The 24,924-nt window shown below is 35.6% G+C and overlaps 1 long non-coding RNA gene across 1 annotated transcript; it reads right to left on the bottom strand.

Moving 5' to 3' along the window:
* Positions 1 to 6,183: 6,183 nt before the first annotated feature.
* LOC120354958 lies at positions 6,184 to 11,152 on the bottom strand. The gene is made up of 5 exons (XR_005573333.1): positions 10,725 to 11,152; positions 9,259 to 9,388; positions 8,688 to 8,787; positions 8,432 to 8,582; positions 6,184 to 6,329 (listed from the first exon to the last, which is right to left on the bottom strand). It is a non-coding gene; the product is annotated as an uncharacterized LOC120354958 (long non-coding RNA).
* Positions 11,153 to 24,924: the final 13,772 nt, after the last annotated feature.

Genomic DNA, 24,924 nt, shown 5'->3' with positions numbered 1-24,924 from the left:
GTATGCAAATTTCACCACTATCAGGAAATGTGACATTGGTTAGAGTAAACCAATCATAAGCCAAATGGTCAAAACCCCAATTTGCTTGCAGGTCTGCATCAATTGAAAATTCATTAAAGCTTGCGCAATCGAAATAAGCACTCATTTTATCAGTTCGAACGTTTCAAAGCAAATGACACCTTCTGTTGCTGCAATTCGATGCGTGATATACTTTCCTTATCTAATGTGATGTTACGTAGTGAAATCCATCGCTCGTGCCAAGGTTATAGAGAGAGAGAAATGGTAATGCGCTCCTATGTGTTTTAGACAAGTAGCAGACTGGTATGCACCCAATTCGAGCCTCCTCGCGCGTTGCTGCAAAAGCCATGTGTGTTGAGTTTGCTCTCCTTTACTTCGTCATCCGTAAAATGCCTGCGGAGCACAGCATTTTACGAATGAGGAGTAAAGAGAGAATAGAGAATTCATTCCGTTCTCCACTATGATCGACCGTTCGCTACTACTAGCAGTCCTGCTACGAAGTCTGCTTTCCCTCTCTCTATAGTGACAGATTAAAGTGAATCCATCTAATGCTATACTGACAGATTAAAGTGAATGCTAAATGAGGGAAAAAATTCTCTACTGTCAAATTAAAGTGAATCCATATTTCTACTGTCAAATTAAAGTGAATCCATCTTTATTCTGAGTGAATCTGTTACATCTTTATACTGTAAAATTATAAAGTGATTGCAAATTGAATAATTCGGAGGGTACAAGAGAGTGTGATACACCCATCGTTTCTCTGTCTCTCGCATAAGCTTAAAGATTGTGCAAACTACTAGGTGGAAAAAAAAACAGATGGCTCCATGCGTTATCTCCTATTCTCGCTACTGCTTTTTCCTCTATTACGAAAGCCATGACAAAAATCAGTCGTGAGTTCCTTTTTAATCCTGCCTTCCTATACTGCCAGTTGAAGTGAATCCATATTATTCACTTTATATGTGGCTTGCACCCAACTCGAGCCCCCTGGCACGTTGCCACTTTTTCCTCTATTACGAAAGCCATGACAAAAATCAGTCGTGAGTTCCTTTTTAATCCGTCATTCGTATACTAGTGAAACCATTTATGCTTCTCTCCACGCAGCGATCTCTGCATTACGAATGCCGAGTAAAGGATCATGTCGGACTCTCCTTTGATCGGTCATACGCTACTGCCAGTTTAAGTGAATCCATCATCATCTACCTCAGCAGCTATGCCTTAGTACATCGCTTCTCACAAGTAGCAGTTTGAGATTGCCAGATGGCCCCATGCGTTATCTCCTATTCTCAAATCACCATATTTCTAAATTCCTTTTTTTTTGCTATTATCAACAATGAAATAAGCTATTTTGAACCATCTCTTATCACTGAAAATCCAATGTTCCCGGTTCACACACCTAGCAATGAGATTTCGCTACAACTCTTCACATTCCTGCAATATCAATTATAATTATTCCACTGTCACCAATCTTTAATACTGCTGGCTTTTCTATGATTGAGATAACTACGATAATAAATACAATTGCTGTAGATTGAAGATTCCTACAGCATTCCCTGTTATGACATGTTCTGTATTTTATTTTACTGAGTAGGCTCAATCCAGAAATTACTTGAACAGAATGACTTGTGATCACAATCCCTTACACTTGGGAGATTTGTCTATCAAGAGGAATAATTTGTCTCAATATATATATATATATATATATATATATATATATATATATATATATATATAGTGATATCAGAGTATGGAGGAACTGCTTTCCTTTTCATATTATCCTTGAAATGCAAAATTTCAAAAAACCTTTTGTGTACATCGAGGCACAGTTGAAAAAGAAATATTCCTGCCAAATATCATGGAATTCTATCAACGCGTTTGACTGTAATCGCGTTACATACGGACAGACAAAAGAAAATCCTAGTTAAAAAATAGACCTCACTACGTTCGGTCAATTAATTAACAAAATATTTCATCTTAATTATGAAATAATTGAAAAATATAATTTCTTTCTTAATAAAATATTATTGATTATTTTAAACGAGAATAAACAGTTGCTATTACATCAATAAACCTGTATCAGCTACTGTCTTTAGAAGGCATTCACAAGACAGAGAGGTTCGGTAACGTTTTTCTCCTATCTCTCTCCACTGCCATTATAACGTGGACCTCACTATAGAAGCAAGAATCATTCAAAGCTATTTTTATGGATGAAATTAGTCATGGGGACTCAACTTTCCAGTTCACCCCTAAGTTTGAGAACTAATACGCGAAGGTATTAATTTAACTTTGGCTCCTCATTGATGATTTTAATTAGTTCGGACAAAATCCATTTTCAACTACTTCAAATAGCGCTATCCTCTTCAGACTGCTGGGAAATCAAAAACTGAATGGATAACAAGAATTGAACTCCTCTACATGCCAAGTGCATCGTGTGGAACTGACGAGATGAAAACTCTTTTCACTCATAAATGTGAGTGCTATCATAGGCCTACTAAGCTCCAATTTACTGGAATGAGTTTGATAACTTTCCATTTATGGACTCCGAGTATGACACTCTTATTCTACTTAAAACAAACAATACATACAATCGTCTCTACAATTGATAGGAAATCAAATTTCCAAGTTTATGCCATTGAAAAACAATTTCGCGCTAGAATTTTGATAAGAAAGCTTCGTAAATATTGTGGAGTCTTCTAAACACTGTACACTTCTCTGTCTTCTTACACATGAATAGAATTTGTTTGATACATATCTATGTACTACTATATCTGGCTCACTAAATCATTTTAAGTGTGTTAAGGACTGGAATAATTTATGAAAAGGTTGAAGCGCAAGTTGAATCTGAATGCATTAAGAGTTTTTAATGTAATAAAGAAATTTTAATGTAGAAGTAGAAAGTCTGTTCGTGCTCTATCAAAAACGAAGTTAATAAAACAAAATGAATTAGTTCGAAACTCAATAAAACTGAAACTTCTGATATAGAGATGCGTGGCTTTGTAATACAAGATATCCACCAATAGTCTATTTTAGTGAAATTTAAAAATATTCTAGGATATGAGGAATGAATGCACGTGGTATTTTAGAGCGTAATATATAAGTAGGTAGTAATTAGTGAATTTCCACGACCTTGCTAAGCTTGTGCATGCTAATCTTCGTACCAAAGTTTGATTGAAGCTCACCTATTATGATGGAATCTAGACCACAGCTACGCAGAATGTGCGGTCTCTTCGCTCATCGAAGTTATTGAAGTGACAAAATCACTTTACCTCGCCCACTCACTGAAAAGACCAACTCTGATTGTCAACCAACTATTATAGCAAGATGTAGTGTGGATGTAGTGTCTAGATAGTAAGTATCGCAACTGTGCTGCCTGTGCCTGCGCCATTCTCAAAGCTCTGTAGTTTCGGAGGCATTTCAAATTTCAATTGATAATTAGGTTCTCTTTGTTATTGAATTGAACTATTTCAATTAACCTTGATCATTAACTGATTATAAGCTTATAACTCTACATAATCTTGGTGACTGGAAACAATTAAACAGTTGAAATTCGATCAAAGTTGAATTCAAGAATATAAAATCTAAGAGGAGCAGTTATATTACACCGACTAGAAGAATTTTTCATTCTCCTAAAACAATTGAATCCGTGTTCATTTGAATGTTGAGAAAAAACGTGCTTCTATTCATAGTGTTTTTCGAGATAGTATAAAATTTATATCACTCTCAAGCAGACGCAGACAAGCTTAATATCTTGTTCTTAGCATCATATCCTTCAATTGTGAGCTATTCTATTTGAGATTTTCTCGTCAGAGAAAACTCCCCTCATTTCTGGGAATCTTGAATTATCATGCATTCCTATTATCCTGATACTGCACAATTTCATTCTCTAAGAAATCATTATTATATTATTTTTCTATTGTTTCCCTCTTCTGCAGACACTGTAGAGTCCATAAGAAGGTTTTGCTCAGTGATTCTATTCTCAGACAGCCAGTTCATAACTTTCTACTTACGCAGTATTCTACTGAGCGCAACCCTTTCAGATCCTCTTATTGTTTTATTGTCTGCTTTCTTTTGTTGTCTCACAATTTTTCATCAACACTCGACATTCATTTTATGTTTTCCTCGTATACGTAAGTGCTTTTAGGGAACTTATTAGTAGTAAGCATATTGTCATCTTATGATATACAAGCCAGCAGGCTCGCGTCACTCGCCTTATCCTCTTTTTACCCTGGACACCCGGCTAGATCATCCATAAACTAAGATCTAGAGAAAGATAAATTATTATCTAAAAATAAATATCAGATAAGCAAAGATGAATTTTTCACTTGAACTTGCTTTCTTCCTTCTAAAAGAAACTGAAAATCCCAGGCTTGATTCAATCTCGATTGATTTCAACTATGTAGCGCAAAAGTCTCTATTTTTATAAAAAATTCAGTTATTTTCCAGATAGAGACTTGGATTGTTCCATTTCAGTCCAGTTTTTCATCATGTCAAAGTCCATACCAATCCTATTTGAAATAAGTAAATGTGCTTAAATTTTAAACCATTTTCAGCAAATACTAAATTAAATAAGAGATTTGTTTTTCCCCCCAGCACTGGGAGATATAATTAACATTCTTGCATTGTGAGGTAGTAGCTCTCCATTTTTACAAAATGCAGGCTTTTCTTTATTTGTAATCATGATTTAACAATTGGTAATTGACTCATGATTACAAACGTACAGAACGTGATCTGATAAGCCACTGAATAGTTAGAACAATGACCGAGGTCATGATGACGCTACTTGTATAGAGAGGCGTTTCCCAGAGATTGGAATGCAGGCCAACACTCTCCACCTCCTCTCCTCCTCATCAGACAGATTATGAATGTTCAAAAGATTCTTATATTATGAAATGAGAACCAATGTCAAATAATACCTCTAATATATTTTCAACAAATGTACATCATGATATTTACAATAAATGTACATGTTATTTACAATAGATTATTTTTCATCTAATAATTGATCTTTACTAGGCGTTGAAAACCCAATCCATTTCACTAACAGTCCTTTTTTATCACGTTTTAATATGTTTTCAATCAAATACACCTGTCTCTCCGTTTCGTTTAATTGCGTTTTTTTAATTTCTTCTGCATTAAACCTACCACTAATTACTTCTCCGTTTAGATCTTGCAAGCTATATGTTACAGGTTGAGAAGGAAATATAGAGTGTAATCAGACTAAACCGCCTTCATATATTATTCTAACTTACAACTAATACATTTATTCCTTAAACCTCTACAAGTATTACAATTAATTTTCACATTCAAAGCTTTTAGTATTTAATAGTTTTATTCTCTCCTCAATTAACGAGTTCATCATAATCTCTGTAAAAAAGTTAAAGTTTGTACAACATCGCTGATTCGCCACACATTTTCATAATTTCAAATGTAAATCTTACACTATCAATGTTTTTATCTGTTAACCTATCATCAATGAAATAATACATTCGAATATTCAACCAACCTAATGAATTACAATAGCAAAATTCAGGAATTTCCTTTAATTCGCGTCTTCGATGTCTATCAACTATATTCTTATTTATAATATAACATACGCTTATATGTTCTGACTTCTGTTCTTCACTTTTACCAGGTTTTATAAATGTTAAATATTCCTCAAACGTTAGTCCTTCTTTTCCGAAATTATTCAATTCTAATATTGTTTTGTCAATAAGTTCGAAATAACAACATCTATATTTTTTATCGATTTTATTCGAAAAATAGTTCTTATCAAATGAAATTGAATCCATCTCCAATCTGAAATTAAACAGAATATGCTATCAATCTTGTTCTAAGCCTGTCTCATCTGAAAATCTGGAAAAAAAATTCCAGATAAGTTTATTTAATTGTTCTTTTGTTAAATGTTTATTTTTTTCTGTTATAACCTTCTTAATTTTATCGATAGACTCTTTAAGATGTGCACAATCACATCTGTATGAGCCTGGGATATTGCCATTCTCCCAGAATTTATCATATGATGTACCGTATAAATCACAAACTGAAATATGATTATAGTTATCACTATGCCAAACTCCTAATTTTTCAAATCTCTCACAAATGTTAAATATTGTAGATTTGTCCATCCTTTTTCTGCTAACTGGTCCAATAATTGCTGATGCGTCTCCAATAGTTCAGTTAGTTCACAACGATAACTTTGTATTCTCGCCATTTTTTCTAAAGAAACAGAATCATATTTACGTAATTCATTAAAATGCCTATTTATAATATACTGAGCTTATATATTCATCAAATGATTTCCGTTCGAGAGCTCATATCTGAAAACATATTAAACTATAAGTTGGAATGATCAGCGTATATAATCAATTGTAAAATATTTACTTAGTTAGTAATTGACTCTTATCTATCCAAGACGGTTCACTAAAGTGTGATTTTCTAACTACAAATCATCATTTTTGTTTCCAAGGAGAATATAAAGAAGACTATAATGTGATAGCAGATAACAATAAAACTGTTGGGATTGATTGTTTGAGTTGGGTTAATAGTAATGCGAGGGTGAAAATTTATAATAAGTTTGTATGTGAAATAACAAGCTCTGGTGTAAATAAGCAATTAGGTAACCAAATTGTAGACTTTATTGAATGTGCAGATTCAAGATTAGGGAAAACTTTCACCTCTCCTACAGGTAAAATGCATGGTATTACACGTTTGGGAGCTACAATCTGTAACTATAGTTTAACAAATAGAGCCAATAGCAAAACCTTTGACCCTATTCAAGATAGCTTGTCACTCTTGAATGATAGTAGAAATTATTTCCAAAATGCTCCAATTTATTCTGTGTCCTTGGCTAAAATGTGGAGAAAACTGACAGATAATTTGAAAAATAGTTGTTGTTTGATCTATAATGATCTTCTACAGTATGTTTACTGGGGGTAATAGCAATACCAGCAAATTGAGTGGAGTACAAGTAAAGCTTCCCACTGACCCACAACATAGAAATAAAATAATATCCTATGTAATCTCTGCATTTAGCTTTAATCTACTACCTATTAATTATGTGGAAATTTTCGAGGATCCATCAAACAAAAATAATATCAGTTTCTCACAAAAGTGTTATATTAAGAGTGGAGAGACTTATTTCTCCAAGTCAACCACAGTTTTCTCTACCATATCCAAAGTTGTTGACCTAGATGAGTTGGGTCTTGTAGCAACAGGTAACTTGATACCACAAGTCTTAAGAAAACGGGCAAACATAATATGTAAGCTTCCTCCATACCCTTGTCTCCTATCTCAGTGCTATCAGCCAAGAAGCGTAAGCTAGAACTGGATGAAATTGATCTAAAACGGAGGAAAATTGAGTTTTTTGAAGCCACACAGTCATTTAGGGAACGGCATAAGCAGCTAGAAGAATTTTAAAATAGAAAATTTGAGAGAGGAACTTGGACCATTCACATTGGCGAAATTTTGAGCCTAGTGGAGTTTATAATGTGACTGCATTTACTGTGAATAATACTGGGAAATTCCCATATGTAGGTGTACTAGGGGAGAAAGATGGTTTGAAAAACGTTTACTTTGTAAAGGGCTGCCATAAAAATGTTTTCATTAATGCATACAAAGCTATCGAAACTCTCAAGAAAGAGGGTTATTTTGTAATCCCTTACACTGACAAAAAAGAAATTATTTGTCTACCAAGGGAAGAGAAAATTTGTGTAATTACAGTCAATGGTATGTCAAGCTATAATGGACATACATTTCCTAGAATAGAATCAGTTAAGTTTCTCCCAGATGTTTGGAAAAACTTGGAAGACACTCCCTTCACACAAAAAGAAGTGGAGCAGTATAATAACATCACAATGCTGGAAATTAAAGGGAAAGTAAAAGTAGGACAGTGTAAAAGATTGGAAGAGTTACCACAAGGTATAGAGTTGGTCATTATTGCAATAAAAGAAGTGTACAATAGAAACAATACTCGGTATATCCTACAGTTTGAAAATGTGGAAGCATTTTCAAACTATTGGTTAGAGGAAGAATTTGAAAACCCGAACATAGATTTGAATTATAAAATTAGAATCAAGCTAGATGTTTTATTCCCAGTAGGAATAAGGAAAGAGTTACTTTCTGTATTTGATTTGGTCATAGATATGCTTTGATGTATGTATAATAATTTAAAAATAAAGAAAATTATTGTGACAATCCTCATGACATTGAGCTCTCACCCCTTCTCCTGATTCCTCTCTCATTTTTTCTTTCCTGCTAAACGAGTGGAGGAGGAGCACAAAGGAGGAGGACAAAGGAGGAGAATGGAGGACAATTTTTGTCCTCGGAGGGGAGGAGGAGGAGAACAGAGTACAAAGGAGGAGAAAGGAGGACAAAGGAGGACAAAGGAGGAGGAGAAAAATTTAAGTAAAAATGAACTTACATGTGTTGATTTGACGAAATGAAATAATCGACTTCTCTCAGCTCCTCGACTCGGTTCAGGTAGCTCCTCGGCTATGATTTTCTAGATGCAGGTAAGGTTCCTTCACGAGAGCACAATTGCTTATGAGACCGAGTTGTGGGGTGAGAAAATGCTGTGGAAAAACAATGTAACCAAACTGTAACACTAAATATATATTATAAATCAATTTAGTGTTATTTCACAAAAATATGGGAATATAACAAAAATTTTCACTTACAATCAAATGTTATCATCGTGCTAAAGCTCTGGGGAGTATCGGCAGTGTTCGCCAATTGTGATACACGCCTCCTTTGTGTTTCTATCTCACTCGTACAAGCCTGCAACAGACAGAGAGCCCGACGTCCTCACTCAATCGAAGGTTAGCATACAAAAATATTATTATTGTAATGTACACAAAATCTTTATAAAATGTGAATTTTATAAATCTTTTGTGTGCATTACAAGTCATTACTGATTCTTATACTGTGAGCGAAGACTGAGCTATCTAATTGTGCTATCAAAACAATCCGAACACAGATAAATTCTCACGATGGTTGTATTGTTTAAACATGTTTACTAAATATGTCGCATGAAACATTCCTACTGAAACAATTTGAATTGGAGAATTACATATATATATATGAAAAATCAAATCATATGTTGTTTGAGTGTGAAACAAAAATTTGCATGATTAATGAAAGGTGAAATATTTATGTTTTCTGCAATCATTTATGTTGATTGTAATGAAGTGAAAAATTTTTTTCCGATAATTGAGAGTTATGTCAGAGAATTTCCAAATTATTACTCACATTTTTTGAGTAGTGAATCTGTTGAGCGCAAGATCACTCTCTCATGTCAGAGAATTTGCGAGTTATTAGTCACAGTTTTGAGTAGTGAATCTGTTGAGCGCAAGATCTCTCTCTTGTATGATTTTATAACCTGAAACAAATAAGAGTCTAATGAAATATTTTTCAACAGAAACATGCGGTGGAAGAGGATGAGGAGGACAGCTCCATAATGACGCTGTTACAGCAGGAGGAGGATGAAATTCTCCCCGAGGAGCACTTCCTCACTGTCATCAATAGGTACGCCCCGAAACCCTGGACTCCTCTAAGAGAGTTGATGGAGGGTACGCCTTACCCTATTGAGGACGTGAGGGAGGTCTGCAATCAACATGGACGTCGCGTGGTGCTCAAGATCCGGCTGTCAGGTCAGAGAACAACAGATGTTTACATACCTGAACGTTTCACGCAGATCTTGACCTCCAAAGACATCCAAAATTTTAAAAGTAAATGTAAATCATTGTTACTGTTTGTCAAACATATTAATCAGTACATGACTGACATAAACATTGTTAAAATGCATAAAATTAAATCATGATAATTATATTACCAGTTAACATTTTATGAATTTTATTATTACTTATAAGTTATTTTGTTAATAATCTTGTAACAAATTTTCAGATTTACTTTTAGGGTTTCAGTTAACATTTTATGAATTTACGATATTATTACTTTTAAAATGAAAATTTTGAAAGTAAATGTAAATCATTGTTACTGTTTGTCAAACATATTAATCAGTACATGACTGACATAAACATTGTTAAAATGCATAAAATTTAAATCATGATAATTATATTACCAGTTAACATTTTATGAATTTTATTATTACTTATAAGTTATTTTGTTAATAATCTTGTAACAAATTTTCGGATTTACTTTTAGGGTTTCAGTTAACATTTTATGAATTTACGATATTATTACTTTTAAAATGAAAATCATTTATTAATGCAAATAATGCAATTTGATAATGCAAATCATTGTTACTGTTTGTGAAACATATTAATCAGTGCATGACTGTCATAAACATTGTTAAAATGCATAAAATTTAAATCATGATAATTATATTACCAGTTAACATTTTATGAATTTTATTATTACTTATTTTGTTAATGATCTTGTAACAAATTTTTGGACTTGACATTACATCGTCTTTCGGCAATATAACCTATATCTTGTAAATCACAATTTTCAAGTATTTAGTTTTGGCACAAGCCATTACATATATTTTCATTATAATCTATAATTTTCAAGTATTGTGTTTCCTCCACTTCACTCAGCTGAGGTTGTATGAATCTATAATTTACAAGTTTTGTGTTAAGGTGACAATTGCATTGCCTATCAGCATATACATAACCTACTTTGTTAACCGCATAATTTACTTGTTATATATCAATAAAAAATAGTTTGTTATTCTATAAAAAGTTTTCACTCACCTATCACACTAGTATACGTGTAGAGAACTCAATCACTAACTCTCCAAGTTGCATTGAGTGATAAGAAAAATTAAAATGTGTTTTATAGAATGAAGTGTGTACGCACGCGCAAGCATGCGCATGAGCTGACAACATCGGGCGATCGCTCACTGTGTCAAGGTCGGCTCAACGCTCTGCCTTCCTTGTTGCGAAGTGAGGGCGTTGGCCTGCCACATTTGGTGTGATGCATTTCATTCATTCGCGACCTTGCAAGGTCTTGTATGAATGAATGCATCGTACACATGGCTGGATTGGTATTCCATTCATTCTTTTATTGTGTTTGACTTTTTCACATCAACTATTTGAAATGCATTTTGAAAATTCATTTCAAATAGATGATCTGAATAGGCGAATTCAAAGTATTATTCCAAATTAATAGAAAATTCCATTTTTTCTTTTAGATTAAGTTAGTGTAATGATTAATTAATTAACTTTAGTTCTGTGGGTAGATGACACAAGTTGATAAGTCACATTTTTGACCATATTGAGTTATGCATATGGTTGTGTTCAGAAAAATTAGATCTATAAGATGGTATAACTAAATATGTTGTACCTTTTTAAATAGCTGAGATATAGACCTTGCTTAAGCCTGATACTGCATTTTCTTCCAAACCCCAAGTTGACAAATATTGATAAGTACATATATCTCAACACTCTTCTACCGGTTTGTATTATAATCCAATTATCAAAAGATGACAAAATTTGATAAGTGTATGTACTGGTAGGCTATTATAAAATCTGAAAATCAATAACCCATATTGAGAACTACATAACCCATACAACTTTGCAAACAGTTCAAGTTTGGTTAACTTGATCAATACTTGTAAATAATATCAATTAATTTTTAAAAAATATATTCAAATTTCTATAAAATCGATTTTTAAGATATTCCCTATACTGTTACATTGTGATTTGAAACATTTGGCAGATGGCAAAACATGATATCTCTGTCATCACTTGCAAAAATTCTCAATAGTTAATTTAAATAAATTGTTTTATCCCTTAATATTTTCTATTTAAATAGTCGAGGATCAGCTGATTATATTAGTGTAAAATGGGTAAGACTATTTAAATAGTCGAGGATCAGCTGATTATATTAGTGTAAAATGGGTAAGAAAAAATATTATAGATAATGTTTGCAGCTATGCCAAACTTTCAAATTGCTCTCCTGAAAAGTTTACAAATCATGACTTATCAGCTTGTGTCATCTACCCACAGAGTTAATGTTCGAGCATTGAGTTGAAAGGTAATGAAAATATTGAATGTTGAGAACACTCTTTGTGCATGTTGATATTCTTTGCGTGTCAGAGGTGTGTCCGTTAAATCATTCTATTGGAGGAAGTTCTTTCCAATGTACTTTCTTTCCCCAACTTCTTTTCCATGTCTGTACTTTCTACCAAATTACGCACCAATACTTCCAAGGATTCAGACATAAACTTGTAGGAATCTAGAAATTTAATTTTGCCTACCGAAAGTGTCAAAAATCTCTCTGACGTATTCGCGATGCAGGAAATTTCTTTTTTACATTTACCGTGCGATTTCAGAATAAAATGCGAATCAAACCGGAGAAATTATGAAAATAACATGATATGTACTCCGGAGTACGTGCTGTTAAATTGAGAAGTTCAGTAATTTGTTGATAGAGTGCATCACTGCAGGTTATATAAGGTGTGTACTGCACCAAATGTAAGCCATTATCAGTTTTACCTTTGAACAGGAATCATGTCCTATTCTTTGTGTTCTGATATTTTGGACAAGCCACAAACTCGCTCTATACTTTGTGATCTTGGTTCTGATATTTTGGACAAAGCTCAGTCGTCGGTACTTTACGATATTGAATCAACAAATTTCCATTATGAACCAAGGAGAAGCAGTACACCAATCCAGAAGTCGGGAGAGGAGGGGGAAGAGGAGGTGGAGGAGCAGAAACGTGAGGAGGAACAGATACGTGAAGAGGAACAGAAAGGAGTGCAAAAGCAGTCGTCTACGAAAATTGCTACGGTTGATCTTCACTGGTTTAAACAAACTTGTAATCAAATTATTGTGAAAGAACTTGCTATCGTTGACGAGTGCAATAATTATGCTGTATTCCATTTCAAATCACCATTTCCAAAGATGGAATTGACTACAAAATTGTTTAACGACGTAACATGGCTGGAACGTAATTATCATAAAATAAAATGGGAAGATGGAGATTTAGAATACAGTGACTCATTAATACGTGATTACCTTGCAAGTTATGAGAAAATTTTCACAAAAGGAACTGAGAAAGCAAAGTTTTTGAGAAGATTGCATTCTAACGTACAATGCATAGCGGAGGACTTTGTCAAGCCTGATTTCAGCTTTTTCACCACTTCGTGGTGTTATGATGCATGTAAGATACATAAGTATAGACCCGATGGAAGGTGTGCGTTGTACAGTGCCCAACATTATAATTCTTTGCTGTTTAAAAATATGTATCAAACAAATAATTTCTTGTGCGAAAACAATCGAATGCAAAGTATGAAATTGGCACCGATGTATACGAATGCACAGAAAAGAAACTTTGCATGATATGGATTCTTCTACAACGGAAAGGAATTACAGTGTGTTTATTGCTTGCATGCACTGAGATTGCATAAAGCTCGTACATGTTGTCTGTCTACAATTAGATATGCCCCCCTCAGAGACAACTGTGTTACAGCTAAGTGCACATTCCTACCTTATCAATTTTATTGTTCATAACTTAATCGAGGTCATGCAGTGTTTTAGCTTTGCAAAATTCAAAAAATTAACTCGCCTCTGGATGAACTTTGGAAATGCTTGTATGACATTGCAGATAAAAAATGTAAAAGATCAACTTAGATCATTGACCTCTCACTGTTAAGACATCAATAGAGCTGATACCCCAAGTGATATAGGTCTGAGGATATCTATAGCCATTTTTGGAATGCTTGTTCATACTAAATTTACTATAGATATTCTCGGAGAGCACACTTAAAAAGCAACGCCCGCAGGTTTGTACAGCACACATAGAAAATTTCAATATAAATTTGTGAAATTTTTCTTAACTGTCGGGTGGAAAGCAAACCAATTATTTGCAATTTTACAGTATAAGTTATTAGATGGATTCACTTTAATCTGACAGTAGAGAATTTTTCCCTCAAAGGGACATTATACAGATTCACTCATTTAGCATTCACTTTAATTTGACAGTATAGCATTAGATGGATTCACTTTAATTTGACAGTATAGCATTAGATGGATTCACTTTAATTTGACAGTATAGCATTAGATGGATTCACTTTAATCTGTCAGTATAAAGATGGATTCACTTTAATTTGACAGTATAGCATTTTTCCCTCAAAGGGAAATTATTTTTTCCCTTTTTCCCTCCCCCTCGTCCTCACTGGGAGAGGGGAGATAAGGAGAGGGAGAGGGAGAGGAAGAGGGAGAAGGAGAGGGAGAGGGAGAGGGAGAAGGAGAAGGAGAGGGAGAAGGAGAGGGAGAGGGAGAAGGAGAGGGAGAAGGAGAGGGAGAGGGAGAAGGAGAGGGAGAGGGAGAAGGAGAGGGAGAAGGAGAGGGAGAAGGAGAAGGAGAAGGAGAGGGAGAAGAGAGGGAGAGGGAGAAGGAGAGGGAGAAGGAGAGGGAGAGGGGGAGGGAGAAGGAGAGGGAGAGGAGAGGGAGAAGAGAGGGAGAAGGAGAGGGAGAAGGAGAGGGAGAGGGGGAGGAGAGGGAGAAGGAAAGGGAGAGGGGGAGGAGAGGGGGGGCGCATGCGCAGAGGGGGAGGGGGAGGGGGAGGGGGATTTGCGCAAAAATTTTTCCTTATTTCTCGGGGATTGTGCAAAAATTCTTAGCAGTGCTCTCTAATCTAAGCTACTCTAGCATAATAAGGATCGTAATGATGATAAGTCGAAATCACAGTCAAACACCTCGGAAACAAGATGGCCGCCAAAATTTTCAGGGTTTTACTATATCGCTTATACTTCAATAACCGTTCAAGATATTCAACCGTTTTTTCTAGACGAAAATATTTTTAAACTCTTCCTCTACAGATTTTGATTCTATAAAATGTTCCTCTAGAATGCATATTTTTTTTAGTTATAACCTTCAAAAGCCCAAAAAACGTTTTTTTTCTTAATTTGTTCAAATTTCATTCCATTATAACTTTTTTTGTGCAAGAGATACAGAAAAAAATACAATCTTTGAAATTTAGAGCGTTTTTTCAACTTTGGAATGATATATCTTTGTGCACTGTACGTCGAAAAATGAGTTCTCCAGGGCCCTACAAAGAAAATCCTGCATGATTCCTTGTGTGTTTTTCCTTATGCATGAGGTAACAGGCTAGAACTATAAAATAGATTTTTTCATGACTACTTAAAGATAGAGACTTGCAAATGGTCTCAATCTCCTCGTTACAACAAGACGAATAAGAATATTGATGATAGTAACAACGAAAATATTCGACATCATTGAAAAATACAAGATGGCGGTCATTATTGACAGAAATTTTTACATCTCTTGTTATTCAGTTATTGTGAGAGATATCGGATTGGTTCTACCACCAAAGTGTTTAGAATTAACGAAAAAATGATGTTCGGAAGAATCATCTCATTTCAACCACTCTTTCAATTATTTATTCAACTTCAAAAACTTGAAACATACACTTTTCGGGGACAATATTTCACTTTCAACTCTGTATATGTATTCACAGTAGACAAACACTAGTATTATTGGCACATTGTTGTAGAATATTTTCAAAGCTTAAAAATGACATCTGGTTGGAGGCTGTGAGTCCATATTTTACGGCTGGAGCGTCATCGGAAAAAGAGTACAAAGTACTGTTTGCAGCGGAAAACACGCTTTTTCCACCAAATGACAATCTCAACAATTAGAAAACCGTGTAACTCATGACTCTTTGATGGTACATACTTGGGAATGGTATCAATCTCTATATAATGATGTGTAGAAATAGATTATCCATGATGGCAATCTTAAAAATGTTTGTCATCATGAAAAAAACAAGATGGCGGCAAAAATATGTCAATTTTCAAGAAATCATCTTTAATTCTAGTAATGTCGAGGATATCGTATCAATCAAGTCATCTGGAAGCTTCAATACAATCATGCTACAATATCCGAAAGATTTATCCAATTCCACCAACTTCTACTATGGTGAATTTAGCTACGAACTCTTGAAATCAGATTTTTGGCTGCCATCTTGGATTTTTCTAAGATGACAAACATTTTTGAGATTGCCATCATGGATAATCTATTCCCATACATCTTTACGAAGAGATTGATACCGTTTTCAGGTCTGTACCTTCAAGGGGTCATGAGTTACAAGGTTTTCTAATTGTTGGGATTGGCATTTGGTGGAAAAAGCGTGTTTTCCGCTGCAAAAAGTACTCTTTTACTCTTTTTCCGATGATGCTCCAGCCGTGAAATATTGACTTGAAGCCTCCAATCAGATGTCATTTTGAAGCTTTGGAAAAATTGTACAACAATGTGCCAATAATACTAGTGTTTGTCCACTGCGAATACATATACAGGGTGGGAAGTTTCTGTTTTCAACATTTTCTGTTCTTCAGTACTATTGTATATCGTCATTATTACTTAATTAATTTCTAAAATCTTAATTAAATCCCACCCTATAACGTTTATTTCATTTATCTGTTTTGAGTCATTGAAGCAATATTGTATTCACTATTACTCATTCTAATATCATCCACCTTATTCATTAATCCCATAATTCTAGATTCAAATCATATTTTCACATGTTATAATACTCCCAACAGCTCTATTCCATCACAACCCGGTCGTTTATTTATGAGAAGGATATTTTATTTCATATCCTTCTTAAAGAATCGACAATTATTTGTTGAAACACTGCCGATTTATGAAGTTACATTACAATTTTATATTATTGTTACTCTAATTGTTATTCTAAATCACTGTCATTTAATGTAAATTAGTGTATAAGCCAGTAATTATTGTAACATACATAAATAAAGAAATCTAATCTGATAATAGATAGTAGACACAAACTAGAGTTTGGAGAGTGGTATCTCTCTAACTAGTAGACACAAACTGGAGTTTGGAGAATAGATGTACTGATCGATGTACGAGTATCTCTCACCTCTAGTTTGGATGGTCAGTGAGTGAACACGTGTGCAGTTTGGCTTCATTAGAAAGCGTTATTTTGCAGGGTTATCTTGTTAGAATTTATTCGAAATCTATATTAGTGCATTCAGTTTTTCACATAGTTTAATAAGGTATTTTCAAAATTTTGATTTTCATTGTAATTACGCAGTAGTTACAATAAATAGTAATACATAACCTCCAATTAGTTTGACTACAATCTGATTTACCGATTCCAACATGGTGAGGAGCAACGGTAAGAAACAGGAAACTCCCACACAAAAGGCAGGTAGGCGTGCAACGGTACCTGTGTCAACGACCCCTCCCTGTCAAGACACAACGCAACTGGCCGAGATTCTACAGAGGATAAACAAGGAAGTAAACCAAGCTGTAGCAGAGGCTTTCTCCTTCTTCCAATCGGAATTGGATCGACTACAGGGTGAGAACAATGAACTTTGGCAGAGGATGGCAGCAATTGAGAGGGAGACTGAATTAAAAATTGATGATCTTGAACAATATGGTCGCCGTACCTGCCTGCAATTCTTTGGAATTCCGGAAACCAAGGGGGAGTCCACCGACCAGATTGTTCAGCGAGTCTGCAAGGAGAAGCTGAACGTGGAGTTGAAGATCGACGACATTCATTGTTTGCATCGAGTGGGACCAATCCAGCAGCCAGGTCAGGATACGGGCAGAGCAGCTGGCAAGGAGCATCATCGTCCTATCATTGTGAGGTTCGATGGCTACCGGACGAGGCAGAGGGTGTTTGCAGCCAAGCGGATGCTCAAGAACACTGGCATCACCGTGAGGGAGGACTTGACGAAACACCGACTGGCACTCTTGAACGCAGCGGCAAACAAGTACGGGATAAGAAACACGTGGACAGTCGATGGCCGCATCAAGTACGCCGTCGGAGAGGGACCTGGACGACGCATCTACACTGCCGAGCGTCTTGCCGACCTCCAGTAAACACTTCACGGTGTTGGCACGTCATATCTTCCTACTAAAGGTGAGCTCTCATTATTTCAATTGTGCCTCTTCATGTAATCATCACTCTTCTCTCTTTTCATTTTTTCAGTCTTTTATTTTTCGTTAGACAATTGCCCTATAGATACCATTTTTACCAAATTAATTTTTGCTCTTTTATACATATATAATACTGTTTTCATGGAAAAAATATAACTGGATTCTTTGTTTACGAATCTTAAAATTAATTTTTGCTTTTTTGAACATATATAATACTGTTTTCATGGAAAAAATATAACTGGAATAAAGCTATATCAATTTAGTTATAGCAATTATTCATCTAGTATACTGAAACGTTTTTACTGATTGAATCATCCAATACTCAATCAGGAAACTAGTATTCCATTAGACATAACCGAATGATGTTTCCAGCTAATCCAATGTGTCACTTTTTATCTAACGATAGCATAGTACAAAAATAGAACCTTTTCCACTGCTGATAAAATTATGAAAATTGCTTCGAAACCTAAGTTCACTTTAATAATACATTTATAACTTATTTCGAGTTGCTGAGTTTATACCGCTTCTTCCTCATCTCAGTTCATTGTCAATCCATGATCTATTAATTCATTTCTGTTTATCAACAAAGCCTGAATCCAGTTTCCACATGTATATTACTAGTGTGTATAGTAAACTTACAACAGGTTTCAAGTTGACTTTTCGTGGAATTGACAATAACAGAAATAACAGTCATCGTAATAATGACGGTAAACTTATGATTGGTACTTCTATTGTGATTTTCACCATAGTCACATTCCAACCTTCTATTCGCGTATTCTATTTATATATTTGTTATTCTGTTTTCATATATGCAGTATTACCTGTCTGTAACTTCTATTATTTCTTCTCTTCCTACCTCTTCTCATTCTGACCTCCCTCCAAATTAGCTAAATTCATGCTCAAAACTAGTTATACTGTATATTTTTAATAATATAGGCATGCTTACTTCATTTCTAAACCAGATCATTAACACTGTACTCTATGCTATCTGTATCAATCCCTCCGCTCTCTCTTACTCACTCCCTCTCTCTCCTTCGGTTTTTCTCATCCCTCCAATTTCATTTTCTTATTATCTACCTCATTTTATGCACCGGATATTTACTACTTTCTTCTAATATCTCTCTCTTCATCCACCTTTTTAGACAATAATCTTACATAATCTATGTGTATTCTCACACAGCCTAGTCATCTCTTCACATTCTTCTCTCTAACAACCGTCAACTGCAATTTGAAATCAATCAACTGATTCATATTTCTCGTTTTTATTTTCCATCTCTCTGTACACTCTATTTTAATTGTCTATCCTCTTAATGACTTTCATATACTTTCTGTACTTTTTCTGCTGTGTTTCTGCTGGAGTTTCCTTCCTGTTTCCAGACCTGGTTCCTGTGACTTCTCGCACGCGCTCTCTCTCGCCCTGGCTCTCTCTCGCTCTCCCACCTGCTCGCTCCCATCAGCATCTACCACTGCAAACTGCCCACCACATTGGATTATCTGCTGGACTCTGATAAGTTTTATAATAGTGCACTGTTGATTAATTTGGACTTGAATTTCTATTTTTCCAACGGACGCCGAACTATCTGATTCATTCATGACTATTCTTGTATTTGAGATTTTCTTAGTTTTAAGCCTTCCTAGTTTTAGTGCTACCTTAACCTTTAATTCGTCTGTCATGCTCTGCTACTTAGTTGAATCTATGTCTTTCTGTGTCTCGAATGATGCCTTTCAGTGACAACCCAGCTCGCTCGCCCTCTCCTCATTTTAACTTGAATAATAATAATGGTAACAATATTCAGGACACAGGCATAATATTAGCTAACAAACTTCACCCTCTTAAGAAACTTTTTAAAGCCGCTCATCTTAATGTTCAATCCCTCAGCTGCCACATCGATGAACTAAGAGCAATTTTCAGATTTCAAGACTTCAATGTAATAGGTATTTCAGAATCATTTCTCAAGCCCAGTATTCATTCTAGCCAAGTTGCATTGCCCGGATATAATCTTTTCTGAGATGATAGGCTTAATAAGGCTTGTGGAGGGGTTGCAGTCTTTGTGAAAGATTATATAAAAAAAAAAATATTAATCTCATCAGAGCAGGAGTATTCTGCCAGACCTGAATTCATGTTACTTGAATTATCTTTATCTAGCTCTAATAAACTACTTGTTGGTATCTGCTATCGCCCACCAAAAATTGGCCACTTCAGTGACTTCGAAAATGCCTTACTTTCTTTCATGCCTCATCATAATCGAATACTAGTTATGGGAGATATGAACACTGACCTAAATATGACACATCGTAACTTTGACTACTTTCAACTGACCACAATATTCCAATGCCTTAATATGACTATCTTACCACTCGATCCAACTCATCATACTAATGACTCTGACACATTCATTGACTTACTAATAAGTAGAGTGAATTCAAGATTTTAAGGAAGCTTTTTTGCTCCAAAACCCCCTCCCCCCTCTCCCCCCTCGTCCATCCTGCCACCCCTTCCCCCCGCCTGTAGGGTGGGGGGTGTTCTAAAAATAGATTTCCCCTTCCCCCTGCCCATTGGAGGTGAGGGGGTTGAAAAGAGAGAGATATATCTTTCTCTCTCTCTCTTTCTAAAAATAGATTTCCCCTTCCCCTTGTCCAGTGGAGGTGAGGGGGTTGAAAAGAGAGAGATATATCTTTCTCTCTCTCCCTCTCTCTTGGTTATGTCGAGTGAGTAAACGTGTGTCAGTTCGGCTCCATCTTCTAACAGATATTTCGTAGGGTTATACAGTACAATTCACTTCAAATTATACATCTAGTTATTCAGTTTCTCGAGCTTAATTCAATAGTGAAATTATATTTTTGATTAACTCACACTCTTTTTATTTATCTTGAAAAAACATTCCTAATTCTTCAGTCTACCTTCTCGCCTGTAAAAGTGTAAATCCACCTAACGGTACACGATGGTTCGACCGAACAGAGGCACGCCGAGGAATGAGGTCAATGCTCTGAAGCCAGGGCCAGCTATTTCTGGATCACTGTCTGAAGAGACCCTCCGAATTATTCGACAGCAAATCGAAGAGTCTGTCCATTGTGCTGTATCAATGGCAGTGAAGTCTATCTTTGAGGAACTTCAGGCATTGAAGGAGGAGAACAAACAGCTGCACGATAGAATTCGTGAGCTAGAGGTGTCTTGTCACCTGAAGGTCGACGACCTCGAGCAATATGGGCGCCGACATTCCATACGTATTTTTGGGATCCCGGAGAGCGACAAAGAAGACACGGACCTGCTGGCGCTCGATGTCTTCAACAAGAAGCTGAACGTGCCTGTGACTCTGGCGGATGTCAACCGCTCGCATCGCGTTGGAAGGCGTCAACCACCTCAACAAGGGCAAGCTAAACCCAAGGACCGACCCATCATAGTACGACTCTGCAGCTACCGGACCAGGAAGATGATCTTCGACGCTAAGAGGAAGCTGAAGGGTTCCGGCGTCACCATTCGTGAGGATCTGACTGCGGAGCGTCTCAAGATCCTCAACGCTGCGGCCGACCGTCATGGGCATAGGAATGTCTGGTCATCGGACGGGAGGATCAAGATCTCTATCGGCGAGGGAGGATCCAAGAGGGTCCACACAGTCAAGAGGATGACCGACCTTCAAAAAATAAAGGTAAATTAAATCATTTCAGGATTCGATGACTAAGGTGCCCTTCACTACAATAATAGGAAATTCGTATTAATACATTTCACAGTAGATATACCTTGGCATTTTTCATGAGCTGGCTTTCTGTTCTATAAATGAATCTTTCCACTGCTATTTATGATTATACATGAGGCATTATTTCAAACTAAGGAGATCCACATTTGTTAATACTGATTAATAATTTATCTTGATATTAATTCCCAAAACTACGTTCAATGCATCAACTACTATACTCCAGAGGGTACTTAGAGAAACATTATCTCTATTCTTACTAATAATTATTACATCTCTTACCAAAATTATTTCCATAATTAATAATTTTCGAAATGCTGAATTTCAAATCAATTGGATGATTAACATACGTTATAGATATGGATGTAATCTATAGGTAAAGATAGTAATCTCTTCTATATAATGATATCTTCTACTGTTGCCACAGCTTGAACAATAGAAGCTAATGTGTGAAGAATTATTGATAGAACAGAGGGGTGGGTAGTCTGTTCATATGCTTATATAGGGGCTGTGTTTCATTTAACGTTATCTTAGACATTCATCACTAAACTATTACAGTTCTCAATTTACTACTTTTATCGTTATTGCAACTCCCAATAGTTAATTATACTTCTAATACTATATAATATTTTCATACTTCACCGTTCAATACTATTTAAAACTCATCTAAAATAATCTAGCACTTTCTCCATCGGCTCCTCTACTCCTTATTTTTCTTCTTTTCTTCTTCTTCTTCTTCTTCTTCTTCTTCTTCTTCTTCTTCTTCTTCTTCTTCTTCTTCTTCTTCTTCTTCTCTTCTTCTTCTTCTTCTTCTTCTTCTTCTTCTTCTTCTCTTCTTCTTCTTCTTCTTCTTCTTCTTCTTCTTTCTTCTTCTTCTTCTTCTTCTCTTCTTCTTCTTCTTCTTCTTCTTCTTCTTCTTCTTCTCTTCTTCTTCTCTTCTTCTCTTCTTCTTCTCTTTCTTTTTCTTTTCTTCTTTTTCTTCTCTCCTTGATTAATTCAAGATCACAATGCGATGTTCTATTTCTTATTCTATAGTTCAGTTTCATAAGTTCTTCGCGATTTGTGCACATTCCTTCTTTCTCTTCTTTTCTTCCCTATTATTATCATTATTTTCCCTGTGATTTTTCCACTAGCTATCCAGCATGTTCAAATGTTTATTTTTCTTTCTATATCTATTTATCTTTCTACCTTTCCTCTTTCTATCTGATTACCTTCTACTAATATCCATATATTATATTATAATATCCATATATTTATCCATATAATATTCGATTCTTTCCCACATTAAATCATACTATTCCTCTTCAATTTTATGCGAATATTATTCATTATCAGTTACATTATGTATCTTTCCTCTATTGATAATCTTCTTCAAAGATTTTTCGTTTTTCTGCTGGCTTCTTCTTTTCTTTTTCAGTTTTTACTGGATCCCATTTCGCTCTATCTCCACCATGAACACGATCTTCCACTACTGGATTTCATCTCTCTCTATTTCCACTTGGACTCGATTTTCCACCACTGGATTCCATCGCTCTCTGTCTCCACTTGGACTCGATCTTCCACTACTGGATTCCTTCTCGCTCTACCTCCACTTGGACCCGATTCTTCCACTACTGGATACCTACTCGCTCTATCTCCACTTGGACCAGATCTCCCATTACCAGTTCCTCCTCAATCTTCATCTTATTCTCCATTAGGATTATTCATCACCGAAACTCCACACATCTACATCTTATTGTGTTTAGTGAATTTCTGAACTAGTGCTTTAAATAGTGAAGGGAGCCGAACTGTCAAGGCATACTGAATGCACTCGAATCAAGAGACTTTTTCATTTAGGTTAAGTTTTATCAGTTTCATCCCCATTTCCCCCATCATGTGTCGTTCTGAGGTCGGTTCACGATTGGTCTGCTGCTTCCATGATGCCTCTTACTGACACGTCAGCTCGCTCGTCCTCAAGTAGGTATGATCATTTCAATAATAGTAATAATGACGCAGGTACGTTTCTAGCAAATAAGCTCCACTCTTTCAAAAAACTTTTCAAGGCTGTACACCTTAACGTACAATCCCTCAGTTGCCACATTGATGAACTCAGAGCAATCTTCCGTTTTCAGGACTTCAATATAATCGGAATTTCCGAATCATTTTTGAAGCCTAGTATTACATCAAATTTTGTTGCATTGCCTGGATATAATCTTTTCCGGAATGATAGATTAAATAAAGCTTGTGGGGGTGTAGCAATTTATGTGAAAGATGGTATCAAAACAAAAGTTTTAATCACATCTAAACAAGAGTATTGTTCCAGACCAGAGTTTATGCTACTTGAATTATCCTTATCTAGTAATGATAAATTACTCGTTGGTATCTGTTATCGCCCACCAAAAATAGGTCATTTCACAGATTTCGAAAATGCCTTGCTTTCTCTTATGCCTTGTTATAACCGTATACTAGTTATGGGGGATATGAACACCGACTTGAACATGACGAATCGTAACTTTGACTACTTTCAACTGACTACAATTTTCCAATGCTTAAACATGACTATTTTACCCCTCGATCCAACTCATCATACTAATGAATCAGACACACTCATTGACCTTCTCATTGTTAGTGATCCCAATGAGGTTGTTCAATCAGGCCAAATCTCAGTCCCAGCTATTTCTAGACATGATTTGATCTACTGTGTACTTTCCCATAAGATACCCAAGCCAGAACAGAAAATTATCACTTATAGAGACTTCAAAAACTTTGATAAAGCCGCCTTCCTGACTGATGTGGCTCAGACTCCATGGCATCAAATTGAAGCATTACCCTCAGTTGATGACATGGTCAAGACTTTCGAGAATTGGACTTTGACTTTGTATGAAAAACATGCACCTTATGTGACAAGGAGGATTAATAGAAAACGACGAGTACCGTGGATGACTGAAGACATACTTAAGATGATGGGACGTAGAGACAAAGCACATAGAAAATTTAAAAAGACATTTGACTTGGACAGTTTGATAGAGTATAGGAGCCTTAGAAATAGGGTTAAACAGGAATTACGGAACTCAAAGATTAGGTACTTGAGCTCGTTTATGACAAACAATAGACAAGACTCTAAATCACTTTGGCAGGGAATAAAAGAATTCGGGCTTGGCAAACAGAAATCGAATCCACAAATTGACTTACCATTGAATCATATAAATGACCATTTCGTTTTACACTCTAACCAATGCAACGAAGTTGTCATTGCTAATCATATAGATGATCTTGAAGAGCAGGTTACAAACTTAGATTTACCAATCACTGATCAATTTCATTTCCATCCAATCTCAGAAGAAGAC

Source organism: Nilaparvata lugens, chromosome X, assembly GCF_014356525.2.
Source record: "Nilaparvata lugens isolate BPH chromosome X, ASM1435652v1, whole genome shotgun sequence".
Lineage (NCBI taxonomy): Eukaryota > Metazoa > Arthropoda > Insecta > Hemiptera > Delphacidae > Nilaparvata > Nilaparvata lugens.
The sequence above is the reverse complement of the archived record's forward strand: the minus strand, read 5'-3'. Positions and strand labels throughout refer to the sequence as shown.